This window comes from Meleagris gallopavo, chromosome 3 (assembly GCF_000146605.3).
Source record: "Meleagris gallopavo isolate NT-WF06-2002-E0010 breed Aviagen turkey brand Nicholas breeding stock chromosome 3, Turkey_5.1, whole genome shotgun sequence".
In the NCBI taxonomy this organism is placed as follows: Eukaryota; Metazoa; Chordata; class Aves; order Galliformes; family Phasianidae; genus Meleagris; species Meleagris gallopavo.
Genome location: NC_015013.2, coordinates 7,644,641 through 7,668,561, shown reverse-complemented (window position 1 = coordinate 7,668,561; position 23,921 = coordinate 7,644,641). Strand labels below are relative to the sequence as shown.

The window sequence follows — 23,921 nt, the reverse complement described above, 5'->3', positions numbered from 1 at the left end:
GCTGCGGGCCGCTCCGCCGCCAATCAGCGCCGCTGTACTCAGGAGAACGGCTGCGGCTGATTTGGGGTGCGGGGCTGGGCTGTGGGGCGCCCCCTGCCGGCCTGGAGGTGTGGTGAGGAAGGACGAGGTAGGGATGGGGAAAGCGCGGGGTGGGTTTGAGAAAAACAGTTCCTTTGGAGGGACTTTATGACGGGGAGATGAGCAACATAAAAATCACGGCATGTTTTGCCTTCTCTACTTGTTCTTCAGTTTATTTCGGAGTGGGTGCAGGAAAAGTTTGGGTTTAATTTCTGTTTTGCTTGCACACATACCTTTGCTGTGGCATTTCGTGCAATTTCTGTCTTAATCACAGAGTATCCCGGATAACAGCTAGGGTCAAATGCTGGAGGAAGGTGAAGAAATCCTTCCCTAATGGTGTGATAGCACACTGTAGGTTTTACCCAGCACCAAACAGTGATGGCCAGCTTACAGCTGACAGGCATTCCTTACACATCCATTACACTCATGCACCAGGGGTTGGCTCTCCTTGCTCTCAGTATAGGGCAGAGCTGGCTCACCTTCCAGAGGCCTCACCTTTTCTGCATGCATCAACATTCTTCCTGTGTTTTCTTCTTGTCTGACGTAATGCAGATGAAGGTGTTCTTATTATGTCTGTAGGAGCACTATCCTGCTTTGAAATCTGCAAAGCCTAAAGCCACCAAAATAGCTTGTAGTGCTAAATCGCATAGATGGATTAAGCCCTGTGCAAAACAAGCATTTTCAAGTGTGTCATCAGGATGCTGCTGTCACAGAGACACATTCCTTTCTGCGGGCCCTCTGTGATGTTTTATTCATGCTTTAAGGAGACAGGAAAGAACCGTGTCCTATACTATCATTTATGGGACAGCTCTGGAATTGAGAGTACCTTGCAGCCTCTTGGGCTCTGCCCAAATGAAAAGCCTAAAGCCTCTTTCATTCCCACTTAGGCTCTTTGATGGGTCAGTACCACTCAGTGAGGCACACTGACAAACGCATGTTCACCTTTGGAGTATGGTAGGAGAACACTGCTCACAAGTGTGCCATCTTGATGCCTTACATCACGACATTCTTAGTGCTGCACCACAGCAATGCCTCCAGGATGGATCACACTTTCACTATGGTACTGAGTTGTGTATAAATTGCTTAGGTGTAATCCCTATACAAGGTTCCTCTTTGGTCACATCCTATTTCACACAGCAGGTGCCATTTGTACTGCCTCCTTGTCTGATATTTGAATGGAAAGCCTGTGAGAAAGCAATTGTGTGGAAAAGATAAGTTCCAGACCTTTGAACTTGGAGCCTTACACTGAAGTATTTGCTCTTGTTACCAAAAAAGGCTAATGCCTCTCCTTGTACAGGCTTTTGCTCACAAGGAAGTTGCCTCCAGGCTGTTGCCTGGATGTTCCATCTCGTGAGGAGTCCAGTAGCATCTTGCTATCCAGAGGCATACACAACATCTCTAAGATCCTTTCTCGTGCTGCTTGTTGCCCAATGGTATTGAATCCTGTCAAATTCACTTCACTGCTACCAAAAATCAGGTTTGTAATCCCACTTCCTGTAATAAATCAGAAGAAAAAAAAAATATCAGAACCAGTATGAGGACGTTAGACCTTGCCTTTTTCTTCCTTATTCTTGCACTTTGTATACACTTTCTTATTGTTCTTATTTAATGCTAGCTCATTCGTTTTGAATTAAATAGAATATATGATGTAGATTTAAATAAGTATAGGCTATGACAGATTGGTAGGCTGCCCAAGACCCATTGTAGAGCCAGGAAGGACCCACCTCCACACACCCAGAGGACCACAGATGCACGAGGGAAGATGGGAATGCAAATTAAGGACTTGTTACTCTGTGCCTGCGAACTGCATGCCCAGTTATATATGTGCATGCTTGTATGGGGTGTATATGTGTGTTCTGTATGTGTGTGCCTACTACAAATGCATTTCCAGCCTCACTACTGGTTGGATCTGGAGGCACAGAGCGGCAGTAACCTTGCTGCTCGCAAGCTGATAGATTCACTATGATGTATTTTCACCTAACATAAATCCTGAGAGAAAAGCACTGGAAAGCACACACTGCGCCATTACTATTCTAGTTCTGCTTTCCTTTTTTTCTTTTTATTATTTTTTTCTGACCATTTCTCTGCATTCTGCTTCAAACTGGGTAACCTAAGACTAGTTCAGCATAAATGCATTTCAGAATGATTTGAATTGGAGCTGAGGGCGATCACATGATTGCAGTCAGTCTCTTCTGCCATCTCCTCCCTGGGTGAAATCGCTTTGTGCGTGAGCACAACCGCAGTGTCTAGCTTCCTTCTTGTCACTGTCAGAGCTGCTGGTCATGCTGCGAATGCACATCACTCACGTGGCTGCTGATCTGCTGGCTGAGCAGCATGGAGGGAAGCATAAAATTAAGGAGCTGCTCTGATACCAGCGGTTGCTTAAGGGAGACACTTATCCATCCATAAACGCACAAACACTTTCTTTTTCTAAATGAAAAATCCTGTTAGCGTTCTCTCAAATATCATGCTTTTGTCCTAACTCCTCTGCTTTACACCTTCCTCCAGTGCTTAATTATCTTCTATTGCAAAAAAAACCTGCTAGTGATTGACATGCCTCCCACTGTGCTAGTTCACCATTACCGACACAACAAACACAGACTAATGTGCTAAGATTGTCCATAAGTTTACTGCTTTAAGCATCTGGTGATCATACCCAAGACTCTCATTATGCAAGGGAAAAAAAGGAAAGCTAGGGATGTCAGTTCATTCTTAAAAACATAGAAACAATCCCACCAGATCAGACCAAAGGTCGACAGAGCACCAAATCCTCTACCTTGCAGATTCAGTTCAGTGGCAGATTGCAGTGTGAACAAGCAAGGAGTGCTTGTGACTGCTTATATGCTACAAAGGTCAATACATGATGCTGTACTGAAGATTATAAGAAATTTATATTCTTACTCTCTAGAATCCTCTCTCAGCTTTCACTGATTTGCAGCTCCAGAGCTCCTAGTCTGTTTTTGTGCTAGGTAAATAAATTTGTGAAGTAGAATTATATCTTGTACTCAAAACCTCTTCCAGTTTTGGGCTAGACTCATTACAGAAACTTTCTTCTGGATTTGGGACGTTTATCAGCTGCTCGTGAAATCTATTACCTCCATTTCATAACCTATTTATTTATAATGGATAGCCAAAAATTATCCCTCCATTTCTGCACTTATTCAGAAACTCCCAACATCAAATCTCCATTGGACATGAACTTGTTTTCCAGGTCATCGATTCAATTTCTGAGCATTTTACTTCCTTTAGTGCTCCTAGAATGGAATAATCATTGATTATTTTCAAGTTGTTAAAATGTGCTCTCACGGATTAGAATCAAAGCTTTCAAAAGAAATTCTCACTACTATTTGTTCCTGCTGCCGCCCCTATAAACTCACATATTTAGGTTGTTTCCCCTTCCCCACATCACTTTCAGAACTGCCAGAAGAATGAGATAAACTGCTTGGAATTTAAATAGAATAAAATATGGAGAAGGGGTTGGTATAATAGCTATTTCTGTATGTGTCAAGCATTCAATAGCCACAATTAAAAAGAAAATTACAGGTATCTAGGAAGCCATGACATTGCCTTAATTATAAAAGTCAAGTCCACAAAATACACACACACACACACACACACATAAGGTTGTATTTTATTCTACACTACAGATCTTGCAAACACTGATTTCATAAATCCTTTGGAATAAGCACTGTGCTTTTACCCCTATCAGTCAGTCAATATAACCCTTTTACCATACTGTTGCTACGAAGAATGGAAAGACTGATATGCATTTCCCTATTTTTGCTTGATTTGATTTGTGCATTTTACCTAACTTTGCCTACAATCATTTCCACTATTTTTCTAGTGCAACCCATCAGCTATTTGTCTGGAGAAAATCCAGCGCAGTCAACGATGGAAATGAAAAACTGGAGAAAAGAAAAGAAAACATACTGGTGCCATCAAGGCTTTATCCAACAACAGAGACTATAAGATAATAACGTAAGGTAAATGCTCATTATCAGCCCTACTACATTTTTTCCTTCTCCTCGAGGTTGACTTTTAATCTCTGTGATTTTCCAGCAGTAAGACACAAAGCTTTCAGTAGCAGTTGAGTTTTCACAGTATTTGTTCTCAGGAGATGGAAAGACACAAACAGTTTTTAAAATTAAGTTGATGCTACATTTAGGATGGCATTTGCTAATAAATACAAGCTTACCAAACAAATGCACATATCTTTTCAGTGACTCTGTCTATGATACACTGGATGATATTGATATTTATTGACTTTTTAACTTTTCGTGATTAAATATATACTTGTAAATAAACACTAATTACTGAAACAACTTTCTGAACTAAAATATAATGTAAGCATTTATTTTTATAATTTGCATGGTGCAATATCCTTCTAACTCTCATGAAATTAGAGAGGTCAATCTGAGTTTTCTTGCCACACAAGTCTAATCATGGCAATGAAACACATTAGGAGTGGGTGTTGGTGTCAGAACTGCCCTTTGCCACTAATACGATCCATTAGCTTCATCTTCATTCAGTGCAATTGCACTATATGAAGGCTACAACCTACTTGTTTTGCTTATTTATTTACTTATGGTTTACTTCTATTTTTTAGTTGCTGTCGTTTTATGCTGCTTTACCAATTTCAGTTTCATTTACATATATAAAAATAAAAATAATAATAAAAAAAACATAACTCAAGTCCCAGAAAAAATGTTGAGTGTAAATAAATAATAATAACAAATTCTAAAACTTATAATAGCAGAACTTAAAAGAGCAGTTTCCCTCATTTCACAGAGCTGGTACATCTCGAGCTCAAATTAACTCTCAGTATTTAAGTATCTGTCTGGTGATCAAAAGCATGCATAAAAAGGCACATGCATAAGCACAGTGATTACAAACACCAAGGATGGCCTTAACTGTAAAGTTTTTAAAATTTGGAGACTTTGCACACACAGTAACTAATCAACAGAATATATTTTAAATAGTTGAAATTACTTTTGAAAGGAAGAATTATCTCCATTCCTGCTTCTTTTTTTTCCCTTTCTATGTCTTTTTCTTATTGAACAGCCTCAGTGGAACATTCTTCTGTACTGAAGAAATATTAGCTCCACCACATTGACTTGACTGAAGCTAAAAAGTTATTAATAGCAGCAGTACATGTTGAAAAAATCATGTTTTCCTTTTATGACTGGAAAACACAAGCTTCTGAGAGTACTCGGTGTTCAGATGATGTCACACTGGTCATTTGATGGCAGAAATTGAAATTAATGAGGGCATCCTTCCAGAATTTTGATTAGACAAAAAGATCTATTTATAATTCTATCGTCCTGCAACAATTACCTGTTCTGCTTCTAGAGCTTCTTGCCAAATTACACTGATCTATGAGCAGGTCAAAATATATCACATCAGATTTTAGAAGTGCCCTGCTGCAAGAATCTTTCACTGTACGAATCAGAAAGGGAAGTGGTCATTTAGCAGTAGGAAATTCCCCTGGCTTCTTCTAAATGTTAATTTTGATAAGAAAAAGAATTTAAAAAAGAGAAAAGAAAACACTAGTATGGTTACTATTATCAATAAATTTTATATTTTTTATTTTAGAATCTATAGAAACATAATCATACTTTGTAATCTTGCAGGAATGCTTTAGAGATTAGTATATTTTTAATACTGTTTTATTCTACTTTGTACTATATCAGCTGCAATTGGTATAAATAGAATCATAGAATCATATTAAGGCTGAAAAATTCCTGTAAAAGCATCCAGTCCAACTGTCCACCTACTACCTGTATTTCCCCACTTAGCCATGTCCCTTAGTGTCACATCTACCTTTCCTTAAACACCACCAGGGATGGTGACTCCACCACTTCCCTGCATAACCTGTTTCCAATGCATAACCATCCTTTCTGAGAAGAAATTCAGTTCACACCATTCTTACTGAGAAGTGGCATCATTCGCTCACAGTCCAAAAAAGGAGAAGTAGGAATTTGCTGGCTCTTGTGTTTACCCTAAAATTGTTTTATTTAGGAATGTGAATGCAGATATTTAGCAAACAAAACAATGAATCAAATGCACAGCTACACAAGAGTGATCTGGTTGCACAACCTTATGAGTCTGCTTTTCAGGAAGGCATTTTGATGGAGAATTATCTTTCAATTGAAGTTCTTTGCAGACAAGACTATTACGCGCTTTATCTTTAACATCAGCCAAAATCGACAACAAAATGGAATTAAAAACTGATCAGCCTTAGAACTCAGTACCTTTACTCATTTTTTATATCTTATTGTATCTTCAAATTCATCTAACATCAGTAACTTCAGTGTACTTATTTCTTGTTTCATAACTAGCAAAAGCTTGGGGTCTGTGGCCTTCATGGTCACAGTAAAGAGCTCATAAACTGAGTAGAGAAATTAATAATTTCATCATTTTCAGATATTGATAATTATTTTTAACAAAATTAAAACTCTAATTGAGCAACATAAGAAAATTTTCTCTGCATTAGTGCTTGGATTTTTTTGTGAATGAAAGAGGAACAGACACAAAATTAAGGCAATTTCAATTACAGAGATACACAATAAGTAAATTAAGATGGATCAGAAACTTATAAATCTGCTATGAAAGGGAAATAAATATTTTATAAATGCGATCATTCCTTTCTCTGAATAAGCTTATCTTTCTCTAAGAAATGCCACAGTAAGCAAAGTAAGCACTGAGTAGATCTGGGGGAGTTAATGCAGAGCTTGGTCGTTTTCATACCACATTTCAGGGAGAATTTAGGCCAAAGTTGGTGATTTTGTCACTTGACAGATCCAGTACTTATCATTGCTATAAAAATGGAGGATGTAAGTGACAAGGAATGATGCCACTTCGATGGCACAGAGCATTTTTCTGTGCTGTGGTTTGGGGTAGGGAATAGTTTCCTTCACAGTCCTGATGGGAAACTCACTCCCGCCTACCTTTATGGTGTGGATGTGTATCAAAGACAGAACATTTAGCATTTCTTTTTTTTTTTTTTTTTTTTTTAAAAGCTATTTTATAATATGGAGAAAAAATATATATGTTTCCTTCTAAAAGTGCATACATGCACAGGTAAATATTTGTATGTACATACTCTGAGTAATACCTTCTGAGTACAGAAGGTTATTTCCCCAAATGGATGACACCAGTTGTTCCATCAAGTTAATGAAGAGTTTGCCAGCTTCAAGAAGAGTGAAATACAATCGATTTTCTGAAGCATTTGTCTCACAGTTACATGACTTGTTCTTAGCGGGGTCGGGAGCTTGTTAGACAGAGGCAAGGCTCATGGTACTGTCTGTGCTGTGAATGAATTTGTTTTCATGAACTGGATCCCAAAGCTGACACTTTCTTGTGTAGTCTTGAGTGCAGAAGAATGACAATTACTATTTTCTGAAGTCTGTAATTACAAAGTTAGGCTGCTTTTTACACATGTATTTAAGAAGCTCATGAAAAGAGGCATTTTATTCATAAAACTCCCAAATTTAGCTGTCCTCATCTTTGAAGCTTTGAAGTTCTAATAGAGAAAAGAATATTAGTGAAGAGGAAAAACCAGCACGTGAAGTGCATTTGTAGGAAGAGAGAAAGGTGTTTACTTGGTGCACCTTGTGAAGGTAGTTTGAGAGGACAGTGAGCTAAGGATTTGTGAAATGAAGGCAGTGCAGAGGAAACAGAAGACAAAGAAGACAATATATACAAATTTGGGAGTAGAAAGAGATGTAATGAAAATGCTATCTCCTTGGTAATGGAAGAAAATATCTACATACTACAAAAAGAAAAGTCAGATAAACTATCCTTAATTTCAGAGACTGCTTTGTATATTCTAATGATTAGCAAGAAAAAAATTCCATAGACTATTTTTTAACCTATGTTTTTTTTGTGGGAAAACCCCAATGGGTTTTGTAGTAGTCTGTGTGACTCATGTGACTCATGTAAGTCATTAAGGCCAGAGTCTGTCCATAGTAAACCCGTCATTATTGTGTGGGCCAAGGTTAAAAAGAAAACATCTGTTTTATGATTCCACTCACTCTCCTAGTTCTATATCAATTCCTCTTATAGCCAGGAAAAAAAGTGCTGAGAACCAACAATTCTTTGTAATTTCTAAAAACTCAGTTTAAGATCCATTAGACAGATCCTCTTGATAGTTTTCTTGGCTAAAACATTGTGTTTGTATCTGCAGCTCTCTCTCACAGGACTTTGAAGAGAAGAAGAAGAGCAGTTACAGATTAGTAAATGCAAAACTCTTTAACTTTCAGCATGAAAAAACCACTTCTATCTCTCTGCAGAAGGTAAAAAAAAATCATTTACAAAGAGGATTATACATTCTTTACAAGAATTACTACTTTAAATTAAGTAGAAATCAGAACCAAACCAGAAACAGACCATGAAAAAGCACAGGAATGTGTGTCTTGCTTGAGGTAACCTATTTTTCATGTGCCATGAATATGGGCTCTTTCACTTGACTTGTTTTGCAGTTTTCATACTGTTCTAACAACCCCTTTAATGTCAAGGTTCATTTAAGGCCAGCATAAAATCATTTGCGCCTTTCCATACATTTTTAAATTCCTAAAAGATGTCCAGATAGTTCTAGGAATTATTTTGCTTTCTTCTGTAGCGTCTTTAGAATCACAAACCCGCTGACTTTAAGTATCTGCCATCTCTCATTAAGGAGTCTTTCCCGCTACCTGGCACCTGGAAATATGGTGTTCTGTGCATTAATTACTTCTATGGCAACTCTTCCACAGTTGTAACTCTGACAGTCAAAGCCTATATTTGGTGAGAACCTAGATCCTGCTGTTAGCATGTAGTCAACATAGCCCTAGACCTTGTTCTGAGATCCCTTTATTAAATATTCAGAAAGGCTGTTTTGTTGTTATTGTTGTTTAATATTAAGCCACTCACAGATCTGTATTCAATTCAAAATCATATTTTAAAATGAAAGAAAACATCTCTTTGTGAAGCTGCTTTTGGCTATGGCAGGAAATCACTAATGAGCAGTTTCAGTGAATCCTGGCACCCCATATGTAACAACTCCTATCAGCACTAAAACTAACAAAGCTCATGGCTTGTGGTTGGATTCTCAGATGTTTCGTAAGCTGATGCCTCTCACTGAAGGCACTCTTTTGACTCAAGCATTTGTAATAACCCCCTTCTGCGGTTTCTTGGTGTCTAATAAGGGCTGAGTTCATGCTGCAATCTTTCCTTGATAGAGGAACAAAACAATGCCTGTCTTCTCCATTTAAGTACCCAGTTTCATAAAGCTTTTATAACAACTATGTGTCTTTGAGACGACTGTCTATTTGTCATACTTAGCTGAGATTGGTCAATAGTTGCAGAAGTTACTGGGATAGGGATGAGTAAATACTTTAGCCATTTTTCCTTAGGAAACAAGGCTTAGTGTTTTGCTTTTTGTTGGTTCTTCTTTTTTAACATCCATATTGCCACAGTCTTCAAGTTTATGTTATTGAGGAGTAAGTTAGTAAACTCCAGGAGAGTGTGGGCATCCTATGAAGAAAGGCTGAGGGAACAGGGCTTCTTCAGCTTGGAGAAGTCTTTGGGGTGACCTCATTCCAGTATTTAAAGGGAGCTTATAAACAAGAGGGAGAATAACTTTTTACATGGGCAGATAGTGACAGGACAAGGAAGATTGGTTTTAAACTAAAAAGGGGAGGTTAATTTAGATGTTAGGAAGAAATTCTTTTCTCAGAGGGTGTTGAACAAGGGAAGAGATTGACCAGAGAGGCTGTAGATGCCCCATCCCTGGAGGTGTTCAAGGCCAGGTTGAATGGGGCCCTGTGCAACCTGATTTAGCATGTGGCAATGCTGACCATCGAGGGTGGGGTTGGAACTGGATGGTCTTTAAAGCCCATTCAAACCCAAACCATTCTGTGGTTCTATGTAGGTTAATCTGAAAATAATGCCTCCTATTCAGTGGAAACAACAACAGATACAAAGAACACAATAGCACTATTTATATTGCAGGAGAAAGGTTGTCTTCTTCTCTGGTCTGATTATGGCAGTTTGAGCCTTCACCCCAGTCAGCATTATGATGCAGTGGTCAGAGTTGATGTCTGGTCCAGGTTCCTTGAAAACCAGAAGGATCACCCCTTTCCTACCCTAAAAGACAATGGTCAACATTTCACTCACTGAGGGCTGTGTCTTGAACTTATATTTTTATAAGAAATTCACATGTTGCCACTCCATGGAATGTTGTTTTGACTCCAGCTTGTAGTGGTGAAACCAAACCTCATCACCAGTAATTACACAATCCAGGAAACCATCACATTCAGCCTTGTATTGATTCAATAGGTCCTGAAAAACTTGCATATGACCTTCCTTCTGCTCCAGTGTGAGCATATTTGGGACCTACTCAGCGCATATCTTGTGATATTCCAACACTGCCACCATCTTTTCTAATGCACTGGAGCTGGTATTCAACTCTGTATACAGTTTCCTGGCCATGTGGATGAACTGATCAAGACACTCTTCATTTTGTGGTGTGACAGCAATGCCTGGCTATCCACAATGTGGTTTGTCTTTCATGTTGCTTTTGCCACTGCTGAAATGCACCAGCCATTGCCTCACTGTGCTCACACCCACTGTTTGGTGCCCATCAATGTTCAGCAGGTGTCAGTGAATGTAAATGGAAGACTTCAGTGACACACCTTTTCTTCGTATGCATTTCCATGTTAGATGCCATTTTGTAAGACAGCGCCTCTGCTGACATCTGTCGCATGGCAACAAAATGTAATGGAATATTAGTTGGAACATCTACTGCCATACCACCAACATCTGCATCTGATATTGTGGATCAGCAAATAAAATGCAAGGCATTACTTTTGGTGCAGCCCTCCTATGATCCTGCTTGAACAGTCCATGGCCATCCTCCATAGGATTGAGGACTCTGTAATCATCCTTCAGTGTCTCAAACTCCCTTTGAAATTTCTCTTCCAGGCATCTTGCAGCACTGGAGCACTGCCCTCAGCCTGCTTGTGCAAGCAAACTACAGTAGGCATAAGTTTTTGTACAGCAATTCCTTTTCCAGTGAATACTTGCACCCTTTCTTTGCTGGAAGGAATTATTTGTAAGGTCAGTTGTCCAGGGAACATCTCTGTACGTTGTGGCATTTACTTGACTCTGTAGCGTGTTAGTTTAATTAGTTGTGTATTGACATTTTTGTTTGTTCTGCTTTGGTCCAGTAATCACGCTGTTATCCTGACTTTGATGTGAGTCTTTTTTACATCAAAGCCATCTTCTACACAAAATTTCACACTCTGTATCAAATCCAATCTGTGGCACTTTGTGGTGAAACACCTCATTCCAAACAAAAAGAGTGTGGCAGTGTGAGCTGGATGCCTCATAGAATATGATTCTGGTGCAAACTAATATGCACTTTGTTTCACTAACAGAATCCACGAGAAACCTTCTGGTACAAAAAGAAGAGAAAACTATTTGGATTTCACCTGGAATTTCTTCATGAGTAATATATTTTTATATATTTGCTTATTTTTGCTATTTGAGGCCAATTTCAGTGAAGTTTTTAATCTTATTTTCTTTAAATGTGAAAAGTTATTCGCTATACTTGTCCCATCATTCCCAGAGGAAAAAGAGTTGCCAACATTTCAGTATATGCTTTACCATGGCCTTCGATCCTCAAAGAGCTTCCATTTCCCTTGAAAGATATCCTTCAGCTCATCCTCAGAAGTTCTGTGCTCCCAAACTTTAGCTGAGATCAGTTTGTGATGAGAGTAAGAATGGGATGGGATGTTTGTGGGTACTACACCTTTTCATACATCTAATTAAAATACGTCTAATTAAAATGGAGAAATGTCCTATTTGCTGTCGGATCTCTGACTTCTACTGTAAGGACTGGATTTTGCTATAATGGTGAATTTTTTCTGGAATAAAAGTGCTATTGACATTCTGTTTCACCACTTGAACACTACCATGCTCTGCTAGTAACTGCAAATTCTTGCAATGTGTTGCTGTTTAGTGAAGTTCCTCTTACATTATGACTAACACACCAAGTTTAGCTTGCATTATTTGCCACAGGATGTGGTGTTTTTTGGCAGGCTCATTTTGACCTCCATGTCCTCCTGCTCACACTCATTTTCGTGTGTTTTCACATTTTATCACGACTCTAACATTTGAACACTGTTCTTCACAACTCTTCCTCTGGACAGCATAATTTCTTGGATGCAAAAATCTGGTCCTTTTGTCACAGATTAATTTTAGATTAATTGTGCTCTTCTCTAATGCGTATGCTGGCTCAGATTTTCATCCCATGTCCCCATTATAATTTGGTCTTTTATTAGGGTTTAAATCAGCCCCCCCATGTTATCAGTTCATCTCTTCTCCCTTTGATTGTAGACTCTGTTTTTCTAAACTCTTTCTGTTCTCTTTGGAGGATATTTACATACTGCAGATGACTAAGTGAAGTGAGAGGGGAATTCCTTATGAGGGCAACTACAGCATTTAAATTAGGCTCCTGCTCTGAATCGCTCTTAGAGGAGCTCCCACTCCCTCTCTAGTCCATTCCTCCTTCTCTCTTTCCATTAATAATCTACAAAGACTATCCCTCTAATTTGCCTCCTAATTTATAAGCCTAAATTTAAGCAGTCTGAGTACTCCTAAAGGTTCAAAAATGTATTTCTTCATGTGTTATATTTTTAGACGCTGTAATGTCACACTTCTACAAAGTTATACAATTAGCCTTTTCTGCTTGAGCTAACTGGAAGGTATTCAGCCCATGCAATGATTCAGACACACTGTTTCCCAAAATAAAGCTACCTTCTGACCAATCAGCCTCTTTTTGCTGGCATCCATTAATTTAACCTTCCCCAGCTGACCTCTACACTTCACCTCTCCGGCAGAGCTGTAGTTGGTCTATCTTTCACTGAGGTTATTTTCCTCATTACTATCACCACTCTTGGCATCACATCCCGGTGTCAAACACCACTCAGTGCCAGGTACCTGACAGAGCCCTGCTTCTTTCAACATCTGATGCTGTCTGATCAGCACTGCCTGTCCTAAGTCTCTGAATAATTCCAGTGTTTGCTTGTCACTGGCTCATGTCCCAGCTTCTTAAAATACAGTTATTCAGAAGGAGTGTTTCTCCAAAACGTTAATACTATATATCTCAATGTATTCTTCAGAGCAAATCTAAAGAAAAGAATATAACATAACAGTCAACAATCTTTGAAGCGTGTTCCAATCCTGGTGCGCCACTGTCTGATGGTCTTTGTCTGCATGCAGCCATAACCAATAACCACAATCATAGAGGAATAGTGTTGTAGGGTGAATTCTGCACAGCAGATTCCTAAGGCACTTCAGTCAGATGGCCACGTTAATCCATGAAGATCAATTCACAAACAAGACAAAATTGTCACAACATTAACAAACAAAACACAAATAGGGGCACTAAACCAGGATATTTCTATTGAAAGTTATGCAAAATTTCTTTAACTTACTTTCTATGCTCTAAAACATAGGAATACCACCTATTTACTCTAGCAGTGCATGCACAATTATGGCTTTCGAAGATCTGCATCTTTCATACTCATTGCAAACACAATTATTGAACAGGGAGTGAGGGATTTTGAGTGTGGATTTTTGTGTTTACATACTGCAGGCAGCTTATTGAACAAAATTTATTTTAAAGACTTTTAATTAGCATTTCAATGAATCTTTTATGGTATTTCAGAGTTGAATAATTTGCTATAAATCTGTCATGCAGTACAGCCTACAGATTCAAAAATACCTAATATTATTGTTATTTAAAGTACTAAAATACCTAGGAATCTTAAGTACAGACTTGAGACCCAAAGATATACCTACTTTAACAGATAGGAAATACTGGTTCCAGTTTTTCAGGGTTTTGCAACAATTATGATCAAGTACTCTAACAAAATCTGCTCTTCTCAGCAATTGAAGTGGGTCAGCATCAGTCAAGGCATGGGAATTATTTTAAATGCATGCCACCACTCTGTAATATCAACCATTTAAAGTGGAAGCTTGTATCTTGTACCACAGATACTCACAAAAATGTACAGCATTGTACCAGTGTTCTGTATTTGGGACTTTGATAACTACTGGGGAAAAAAGTCTACTCCTAGAGATAGCAGAGCGATAGTGTTTTAGAAAAGATGATGAGTTCTTCAGCTACACACGTATAATGTGGGCCACTGCTGTTTGCTAGCCAATGGATTCAATGGTATTTTTTGTGATCATGACCCTAAATAAGACTGATATCGTGTAAGACTGGAGTGATATACCTGAATGTGAAAGGACAGTGCTGATAATAAAATAATAGACCTGAAGGATCAGTGATATTTATAGGCCAAAATACCTTTTGTCCTTTCACCAGCACCAAGTTAAATGTCACTCTGTTTTCTTTTAACTGTTAGTTAAAAGAACACAGTAAGATAGGAAGTGATAAATCATAAAGGAAAATCCACTATGCTGGATCCAGCACTCCAAGAAAGTTGTGGCTGCTGTGGTGCCATGCTCCAGGCTCCCCAGCAGTAAGCTGAAGGTGTATTGATAGTAGACACATGCACACAGAGCACATGTAGACACCACATATGTGCACTGCTGGACATACAGATCACAACAGATGCATTGGGTGCTGAACTAGAATCCACAGTGCAGTACAGATCGTGCAAAAAATCTCTGTGGAGTGAATGAAGTGGTACAGAACCCTGAGAAGCAATCAGGAAAAGTTTGATAGGGGGAAGAAAAAAGATACTTGGCAAAAGAAAAGACTGGACTACCACCACCTTCAGAGCCTGCAGCAAATCTAAGGGAGCACAGGGTGAGTAGCAGAGAAATAACCACAAGGGTTGAGGGTATTTATAGAGTGACAGAACCATGGAATCATAGAATGGTTTGTGTTGGATGGGACCTTGAAGATCATTTAGTTCCAACCCTCTGCTATAGCAGGGACACCTCCCTCTAGACCAGGTTGCTCAAAGCCCCATCCAGCCTGGCCTTGGATGCTTGGAGGGGGCATCTATAACCTGCTGGGCAGCTTGTACCAGAGTCTCACCACCCTCATAGTGAAGGGTCTTGCCAAAATTTTAGACTTCAAACAGATCGTCTGCATCATGACAGCAGGACTGAAAGCAGGTTTCGAGTTTCAGATAGGTTTCAGACTGTTTGAAAGGACTGCAGACAATGATTTCAGCTGCCTCTGGGCATTTCTCTTGTTCATACCATGTACATAAAGGCAAGAAAATGAAATGTCTTTCTAATAAGATATTCATCTGATTAAATTTGTATTTTTCATGAATTAAAAGTGTCCATGAGGTCCTAAATTAATTAATGCAATACTTCATCTTCACCAAATGTAAGACATAAACAAGCAATTCAGAATCTCCAGGTAAAGAACACTACCAAAGTTCAAGGTATTTTTCTTATTAATCATGGTGTAGATCCCCACCACTGTAAATAAACATCAGCATGTTGAAGTCAGTCGAGTAATCGAAGCAACATTGATTTTTCACAAGCTGAATGGCTGACCAAAAGCATTTCTGTTTTACTCAGGTTTCTTTAAGGAAATATTGACGCATTTTTCTCTCCACCCTCTTTTCTTTGAGTCAGAGAATGTAAATACCAAATCCAGTACTAAGTGCTCAGAATTGAGCATATGAAGAATGTATCTTGAAGTTTTTTTTTCAGTTTTTCATGTATATAGTGTTTCTATTCCTGCTTCTGATTGTAATTTTGGTTATAGAAATGTAGTTACAGAGCATTGCTAATGAAATACGATGAAATACGGTACTATTACTGAGATAAACATCTGACTGATAGTATTATACACCCACACCAGTGACAAATTTACATTATAGCAATTTTTCATAAGGGAAATGTTTGCTGGAATATGTTAGAAAGACATTTCTTCAGTCATTGGGGTTTGTCTGTTGTTAGAATGAAAAATAAAACTAACATAATGGATTAATGAGAGCAAGGGGAGTCCCTGCATACTCTCTGTGCTTGCTGAAAGGAAATTTTCATATGCTGACTGTTATTTAATAGTTTGCCATTAAATATACAGAGCATGTCAGATAACACTGGGGTAAAAACAAAACAAAACAAAACAAAACAAAACAAAACAAAAAAACCCTCTTATTGTTTTGGATTACCTGAATTCAACATTCTTATTTTTAGCTCTCACATTGCCAAAAACTAAAAGTGTGGAGCTGGGAAGAGAGGAGGACACCCTTCTAGAAGCTACAGAAGATAGGGGAACAACGCTGTTTGCATCTGTGCCTCCATACCCATATCTGCATAACGAAGCGATAAGGACGTAGGCATCCCCAGGAGGACAGAGGAGGTCTGGGAGGATGGATCCAGTGCCCATCATAGCAGTGAGGTCTACTCCAGCCAGCTGCTTTTTCAGCCATCCTCCTCCGAGCCTCCCAGCTGCCAGTACTGCTGGGTCTCCTCCTCATCTCAGCACCTTGCCTACAAAATCCTGCATGTAGCTGATGAAAAATCTATGTACAGGTTGTGTTTACTGAAAATCCACTTGGATGAGACTCAGGAGACAAAAAAATAACAACAAGATATGTCCAGTAGAAAAGTCCACAAATATACAGGTGCCCTACTAATTTATCGGGATCAGTACAGAAGTAATACAGTGCAGTATTAACTATGAACTTCTTGGTGTTAAATAAATGCAGAATCTGTTATGCAGTGTATCACATTACGGACAGTACTGTGAATTTATCATATGTGACAAAGAATAACCTCAAGCAATAGGTCAAAATGAAAGCTTTTTTCTGTTCTTGTTCACAATCAGCCCTGATTATTCCCAAGAAAGCATCTAGTTTGGGAAGACTCAGATTTCTGTAAAGCAGTCATGCACAGATCTATGTGGTATACTTCTCCAGGTTTATATTTATCCAAGCCTAGTCAAACTGCCTTCACACAGATGTTATAAATAACTACTGTCTTGCGTCACATTATTTTACTGCAAATTGGATGAGCTGAGGAGATGAAGAAGGAGCAGAATAGGTCAGTGCTGTCCCTCTGCTGTAACAACACCTCATGCTGGGCTGGGGGTACCAACCAGAGGTGATGATGGCGATAGGGACTGAAATTAGGGATAACACAATGCTATTTTGCAGTGAAAACATGATTCATAAAGCAGCAATGCGTGAAGAGGGTAAAAGGTGATTCACATGAGAGACTACTGCCACACTGTGTGGCTGCACCTCTCTTTCCAGGGGTCTTGAAGGATCCATCTGTGCTGCACCCTCAGAGCTGCACATAGTCCTGCACTTATGTTCTGTGTGAGAAGCCAGTCTGGAATGGGACCTCAGTTCTGATCAGCTGCCACGGAAATAGTCAGAAAAGCATTATAAGCCAAATCCCAGTATCTTTGTAAAGGAGTAATTTTATTCTTACCGTGGTTTTACTGAAAAAGAACTGAGGCATAGATTGATCCCCTGCCTTTCCTAAAGTCATACACAAATTAGAGGCTAAGCTCTCACTGAAGGCTACATACTTTCTCACCTGTGTGCCCTGACCATTCAGAAATGACCTGTAAAGATCCGCATTGCCACAGAACTCAGGAGCAGCAGCAGCTGCAGATCCCTCCACTCAGCTCTCCTGTCACAGGTTTTTCCTGACTAGCTGATTTCTAAAGGAATAACCTCAGTTTCTAAAACGGTATTTCTCCATTGGACAATCACAGTGTGAACTCAACCATGATGTCTGCCGACACGTGTTTCACACATACAAAAGAGTACTGAACATGGTAAGTAGTGGAAAGAGTGACAGGAGTGACTGGCGGAATCAGCGTTCAGGTAGGATGGTTGAATTTTACAAATCATGAGCTAATGTGACTTTTGAATCAGGAAGCTGGTCAGCCAACTCTATTATTTCCATGATTGCCTCCCAGACAGACTGAAAGGAGGAGAGGAAGAAACACACGACACATAGGCAGAGCTCACCATGTTGCTGTCTCTCATCCTCAGAAGATCTGAATTCTGCAGCACTGAACAAAGAGTTGGGAAGGCTCTGGATAACTTGGCAAGCTCCGGCAGTTCACTGCTGCTCCTGATCTAGAAAGGAAGGGTTTAATGCATCTCTTATTAACATGCACATCTGAGGCACAGAAAGGAGGAACTTGCATAGGATGCACAATCAGATGGGGGTATAGGAGGGGAGTGCAGCTTTGCTAGATGTGCTGGCCATTGAGATACAATGACTGTGATACTACACTGCAAGCTGCACGTGATACTCTTAGTGTATGTCAGCTTGTCGTAGTCTACCTTCAGAGATCAATCACCTCTTGGTGATGGATGGCCCTGTTTTATTCTGAATTAAAGATGCCATAAAAGCAAATTAGACAGGACTGGAAACTCAGGAATGCTTTTTCCAATTAAGAATGCAAGAAGTAATTACTTAGGCAAATTGCAGTTGGAATTTGGCCAGTAAAATTGAACTCTGTGTTCATGAAAAGCAGCATGAGCCTAATCTTAAAAAAAAAAAAAGAGAGGAAATGTAATAACTCTTCAAACGTATCTTAGTGGTATTCTTTCATTTTCCTGATTTTTGCCTGTAAATCACTTAATTATCTTCTCTATTCATAAACATTCCAATATACAGTTGCCTGGAAGTTTAATCCTACAATTGTTACTTCAAATTAACAGAAATGTGATTTGAAGGGCTGTGCATTCAGCCTGTGACATATCAGAAGAAATCCCTTGTTGAGGAAATTAACCATATTTTAATGAACTGAGTACAGGTTTCATAATAAACACATATACTCTAACATAAATGCAGAAACTCCAAATATGAATTTGGAGGACTTGGTACTTATATTTAATTTAACTCCATTAGATATACGGAACTGAATCAGAGCCTTTTATTTTCTCACATGCCAGAGGGAATAAATGTCATTTTTGACACAGATTTAAATTTGTGTTAAGTTGGATGGTTTTTATTTGTTTTCAAAGCCATTTTTTGTTGCACAGAGTGAAGGTGAGCTCCCTAACAAAGCGAAGAGCTAAGAACAGTCATAACAAGCAGTGTTTCCTGAACCTGATAGAGACACAGCTTGCTGGGAAAAAACCCTGTGATAACAAAATGCCATACAAGGTTTGTTGTTAAAATGAAAGGTATGAAATCTGAACAAAGGAAACTGTCAGGATAAGATGATTTTAACTTTTAACTATAGATATAAATATGTATATAGGAGTGTGTGTGTTTTTGAGAAAGAAAGAAAAATATTCCTTCAGATGGGTTTACAAAAGGAACAGCTAGAAGAAGCAATTTTCATTTTTCTTTTGTAATCTAGATAGTGTAAAATTATTCTTCACAACCTCAAGGCAAAGAAGACAGCCTGCTTCCCTAGCTATAAAAAACAATCTGTCAGATTTTTTTTAAAGGAAATCACAACTGATTTCTCATAAAATAAAAAGCAGGAGGATTAGAGCTTTGTGGTGACAACGAAATCTGCTCAAAACTTTTACAGTGAAACTCAGCTCCAGAGAGGTCCTGCCTGAGGCACTCATCCTGCAGTCAATGCAGTTTAGATTCTATAGATTCAGGGCTTGAACTGACAGGCATTTAGACCTCCTTATTCATCCTGATAATAGTTTTTTGTAAAAGCTCTTTTATCTGAATAGAGATGAGGTCTATCAGAAGTAAAACATACAATCTCCGCACTTAAAGCATCTATAAAATTTTTGTCCTTCTCTTAGAAAGGTGGTTGCAAGGCAGCTGGAAGAATGCTTTTCCAAAAATGCAATTCACAAACATTATGTTTGTATTTGTTTCTTTGGTAGTCAGCATGCTGAGGAAGGCATGTAAGCAATCAGTATAAAACCACCTGAACACAAACAGTTGACTTTGTAAAGAAATTCCAAGCTCCATGGTAGTATCAGTTTTACCAGTTTAAAGAGATTGCACTTGTGTTAAGTGCTCTGTAGCACAGATAGCTAACACAGCACAAGTAATAAAAATCATAAAATAAGAAGATCACAGAATCATAAATGTTGGAAAGACCATGAAACTCATCCAATTCAACTACCAAGCTATCCCCACCATGCCCACTGACCGTGTCCCTTAGTGCCACATCTGCATGGATCTTGAACACCTCCAGGGACAGGGACTCCATCACCTCCCTGGGCAGCCTGTTCTATGCATTGCTTTTCCTGATGTTAATGGAGAAATTTAAAAAGGAAAGAGAGGGAAAACAGCTGACAACTATCTGAAGAACAGTTACAAAGATGATGGAGTCAAGCTCTCCTCGGTGTTAATAGGCAGTAGAGTGAGATCATTATCACATAGATTTGCATTGAACATCAAGGAAAATACAGAGACTAGATGGAAAATTTGCCCTTAGAAGTTGTAAGTACTTGCCCAGGCAAAGCCATGGCTGCCTGTTGCAATAAGTTCTGCTTCAAGAGGACTTCCAGAGACCCCTCCAAACAACATTCTGTGCCCCAAAGAAGCCAGACATTCATTTACAGAAGGCATTGCAGGTAATCATGGTCTACTTACATAACTGTGCATTTGGAAGTCTCCACTCCAGAGGGATTTTAACCTTTACACAGTCTGTAGGAGAGTGGAGATGCAAGAAAGATAAGTAGAGCAGCGAGTTGTAGGAAAGAAAGACTCCTCGTGCCTACCATGACTGATAGCTTCAAAGTCTAAGAACAAACATGAAGTAGGACATTTTGTTACTTCCTGAAAAGATGTGACGTTCACATTATTGTAAGTATCCCAAAAGAGGTAACATTTAGCATTGCATTTGGATTTTTTTATAGGCATATATAAACCTCAAAATTCAGTATAGGTGGAATCTAAGGAACAGAATTCGATCACAGAACAGGTTGGCATATCACTCTTAAAATATGCAGTGTACTGGCCAGGCTGATGCACTGTGCAGATACTGCTTGGCTCACTCTGGTAGTTGCAACACTGCATTTCTCCTTCTTGTGCAAGTGAGAACAGAAGTTTTAGTCCTAAAGGAATACATTTGTTTTACTGCAAGGGACTATTATTCTCCTTTTATTTATCTTAGTGCAATTTTCAAAATCAACTTTGGAACTACCTATATTTTATTTAGAGATATAGGCACTTCCATCAAAAAGAAATTTCCATTGCCTAATCAAAAAATGTGCGGTAATTCTCAAGGCCCACACATGCAACTTGCCGTGTGCTTGAAGATATTTCTTTGGAAATGAGCATCTGTTTTTGGTCACTTGAAGAAGGTTTGGTTTGGAGAAAGAAGGAAAACAGACTTGATTTGCTTTGCACTCAAGTGGAAATCACATCCAATGCTTCTATAATAGAAAACTAGGAAAGCAATGGGCATCATAGGAATCTGAAAAGTTGCCTGGAGGCCAGAGTTGAGTTTACAGCAGGCTGCTCACCTCTATTCACAACAGATGCCGAAAAGTAAACATTCATACCTGAATAAGTGCACACCTATCCACAAAGAATAGTATGTCAAGAGGTCTTCTCTTCAGAAAATTCCTTATGAGTCCTGGCAGTGCAGGGGCTTGCTGTACAAATTAAGAACATGTTACAACAGAACTAGGAATTCACCTACCGAATTCACCTAGCACAAAGCTTAATGTTCACTGGAACTTAAAAAGGTGCTCAGCCTTTTTGTAACATGAGGACTCATGGAAAATTGCTTCTGTTTTCTTGCTTAGTAGGGAAAGAACAGTGTTTAAAAAAAGTAAGAGATCGAGAAAGCTGTTTAACAAGACCACTTGTCACACACTTCAGACCAGATTCCTCATTTATAACTTCACAAAGCCTGTCAAGATATAATTTTCTTTCTTCCTTTTTCTGTTACCAAAACATGAGAACAAGGACAGAAATAAACTGAGTCAGAGAGAATGTTTTGGCTCTAGAAATACCCTCTGCCTGAAACTAGAAATCACAGGAATTTACCGATTAACAAGAACAAGTGAAGCAAGAAGGCAAATAATCTAAGCATTTTATAGATTTAGGTTTTATACACACACATTTCTATACATATCATGTGTTTGATAAGCTACGTTTCCTTCTTCGTTACAGCAGCGGTGGCCGGCAGAACTGCGTTCTGGGACATCAGCACATGGTCACAGCTTTACAGCCTTGGGGTGGCTCTGCAGAAGTGCTGCCAGCTCCTGTTTGCTGTAGAGCAGACATGAGCCTCACGTTCCTCACACAAGACAGGAGGAGCTCAGGCTTCCTTAAGCAAGTCTGCCACTCTCATCCAAATAACTTGCAACATACCAACAAACAGATTGGGATGAATTTTCATGGCATCTTTAGGGTCAGCTTAGGTGCAGACATGGACTGGAGTGCTGTAACTTTCCCGTTTCCTGTATCTAAGGAGATGTGGTTGCTTCCAGCTCTGGACTGGTGCTCACACTCATGCATGGAGGAGAGCAAGAAAGTGGCAGGAGCCATTGCTTTTTGCTGAATTTTCAGGAAGGGCAACCTCCAATCTTGTGTGCACAAGAATGTCTGAATGTCAGCAACAAAACAAAGCGGGGAGGGGGAATGCAGAGTGTGAAGCAGTGGGGAGGGATGCAACCATCTTTTGAGTTGCAGCTATTACATGGACCAGCATGAGGCAGTGCTTTCAGCTACATCTCTTAGCAAGTAGATGAAGTGTCTAGTAGAAGGAAATGGCCTTGTTTTAACTTATGAGAACTTCCCAGATTTCCAGTTGGAGCTTGGTTCCTTTATACAATGTTGATGATATTCTATTCCACGCACATGGTATAGACAATGGGTTATTATTATAAAGGAGCAAAGAAGCTGATCCTTAGAAAGAGTTTCTTCTGTCTGGAGCACTTTGGGACAACCACACATTATGACAGCCTGAGGCAAAGCAGAGAGGAAGGCTGATACTGTAAATACTACATAACTCTATTTCTGCAGGTACTGAACATTATGTTTGATTGTAAAATTCCACTATTCCTGTCCCAGATTAAATGTGGGCAACTCCCAAGGCCTTTATAGGGATGGAAATCTATGGTTGCTTTAAGAGAATTGTTTCAGGCATTGAGGGCAACGTATTTTGCTTAAAACAGAACTGTAGAATATGAATTTCAACAGAATATACACCACACAATTTAGAAAAGGTCATAATATCCTATCTTATTGCCTTTGTAGCAAACATTGACCACAGATTTGAGTGGAATTTGCAGGTACAGTTTAGCAGAGCATTTATAGACATCCATATTTAAATAGAAAGATAAATAGATTTTGTAAAATCAGTTCTCCGATTTGTACTGTTACAGTTCAGAGTAAAAGACTGAAGAGTGCTATTGTGGTCTTGCTCTGGTAAGCCTTTCACTTTTTGTAATGAATAAATAATGCTTTTCTCTTTTGCTCTTTGCAAAGGTCGTGGAGCACTGAGGGAGAAGAATAATGTGATGTTGAAGTCCATCATAAAAGTAGTGAGCTTTATCATTTTATCATCACTATTCCTACTTGAAGACTGTTGGAGAACCTCATGGTTCTTAGGAATGTTATTTCACTTTGCAAACAAACCAATACGCTCCACTCTGTAAGAAAAGGAATAATAATAAGAAAAAAATTTCAGCTGAAATCCCATTTGCTCTCAATTGAACTAATTTAATTTCAAACTCCCTTCATACGTTTTATTTACTGAACTTCTTCCTACAGCCTCCTCAGAGTGTGCTGATGAAGTTGACAAATGCCCCCCACAGTAGCCTCTATAGGAGGTGCAGAACAACGGAATTATCTCCCATGTGAGATATATTATGTTTTCTGTTAATAGTATTTCCCATTTTTGGCATCACACTGCTGGAATGTATTTCACCTATGATTCTTTATAGGTATATCTTGCTTTC

General features: G+C 39.0%; 1 long non-coding RNA gene across 1 annotated transcript in view; it reads right to left on the bottom strand.

The window, feature by feature from the left end:
- Positions 1 to 23: 23 nt before the first annotated feature.
- The window catches only part of LOC109366580, a 39,090-nt gene continuing 15,192 nt past the window's right edge, over positions 24 to 23,921 (bottom strand). Inside the window, exons 3-4 of the long non-coding RNA XR_002112951.1 lie at positions 18,042 to 18,152; positions 24 to 1,572 (exon numbers count right to left, since the gene is read on the bottom strand). This is a non-coding gene — a long non-coding RNA (uncharacterized LOC109366580). The remainder of the gene's footprint in view (positions 1,573 to 18,041; positions 18,153 to 23,921) is intronic.